We start from the raw sequence: 1,893 nt of genomic DNA on the forward strand, positions 1-1,893 counted from the left end.
TCAGACTACATCAAACTAAAAAGCTTCTGCAGCCCTGGCCATGCGGCTCAGTTGGTTGGAGCATCATCCTGTACACCAAAAGGATGCAGGTTCGATCCTCAGTCAGGACACATACAGAAGACAACCAATTGATCTTCTCTCTGACATCAAGGGTTTCTCTCTCTTTCTCTCTTCCTCTCTCTGACTCTGTCACTCTCTCTCTCTTCCTCTCCCTCCCCTCTCTCTAAAATTAATAAGCATATCCTCGGGTGATGATTAAAAAATAAATCTTCTGCACAGCAAGAAAACCATCAGTAGAATAAAAAGGCAACTGACTGAATAGGAGGTCATATTTGTAAACTATCTACTACACTAATAAAAGAGAAACATGCAAATTGGTGTCACTCCGCTACGCCCACCAGCCAATCAGGATGAGCATGCAAATTAATACAATAAAGATGGCAGTTAATTTTGCATATGCAAGCATGGAGCGAAGACTGAAGACAGCGTAGAAGGAAGCCAAGTGCTGCAGAAGGGAGTGAAGTGGTGGAGAAGGGAGCCAAGTGCTGCAGAAGGGAGTGAAGTGGTGGAGAAGGGAGGGAGCGAGGCAGTGGACACAGGAGTGGAGCCGAGGCAGCGGACATGGGCAGTGGACATGGGAACGGAGCCGAGGCAGCGGACACGGGAGGGAGTGAGGCAGTGGAGAAGGGAGCGAAGCCCACCTCGACAGGCTTCGCTCCCTTCTCTCCTTCACTCAGGCCGCAGGAAGCCCTACTCTTGCAGGAATCTTCCTGCAACAGGCCTCTAGTATATCTGATAAGAGATTTATTTCCAAAAAAACATAAGGGACCCCTCCAACTCAACAGAAAGAAAAAACTAATCACTTGATTTAAAAATGGGCAAAGGCCCAGCTAGTGTTGCTCAGTGGTTGAGCGTCAACCTATGAGCCTGGAGGTCAGGGTTTAATTCCTGGTCAGGGCACATGCCCAGGTTGCAGGCTCGATCCCCAGTGTGGGGCGTGCAGGAGGCAGCCGGTCAATGAATCTCTCTCATCATTGATGTTTCTATCTCTCTCTCCCTCTCCCTTTGTCTCTGAAATCAATAAAAATTTATTTAAATAAATAATAAAATAAAATAAATGAAAATGGGCAAAGGCCTTGAATAGACACTTCTCCAAAGATGATATACAAATGCCTAACAGGTACATAAAAAGGTCCTCACCATTGCTCATCATCAGGGAAATGCAAACTAAAACCACAATGAGATATCACCTCACATCTATCAGGATGGCTTTAATCAAAAAACAAGACAGGTGTTGACAAGGATGTGGATAAATTGGAACCCTTAGACCCTATTGGTGGGATTGCAAAATGGAGCACAGATATGGAAAGTAGTATGGAGTTTCCTCAAAAAATTAAAAACAAGAACTGCCTTGTGGTCCAGCAATCCCACTTCTGGTTATTTGTCCAAAAGAATTGGGAGCAGGAGCTCCAGGATACCTGAGCACTGCCATGTTCATTAGAGCCCCAGCCACAATAACCAAGATATGAAAACAGCCTAACTGTCCACCAACGGATGAAGGGATGAAGAAAATGTGGTTTATACACATACTAGAGGCCCAGCACACAAAATTCGTGCACAGGTAGGGTCCCTAGGCCTGGCTGGCAATCAGGGCCAATTTGGGCTTTCCAGCTGCCGGCCGAGGCCTCCCTTCATTCTGTGCCACCCCCTGGTGGTTAGCGCACATCATAGCGAGTGATCAAACTCCCGGTCTCCTGGTCGAACTCCCAAGGGGACACTTTGCATATTAGCCATATATATATGTATATGGAATACTACCCTGCCTTAACAGGGAAGGAAATCCTACAGCAGGGGACAATGTGGATGAAGCTGGGACATGACGCTAAGTGAAAT

The sequence above is a fragment of the Myotis lucifugus genome, unplaced genomic scaffold, assembly GCF_000147115.1.
Source record: "Myotis lucifugus unplaced genomic scaffold, Myoluc2.0 scaffold_360, whole genome shotgun sequence".
Taxonomy (NCBI): domain Eukaryota; kingdom Metazoa; phylum Chordata; class Mammalia; order Chiroptera; family Vespertilionidae; genus Myotis; species Myotis lucifugus.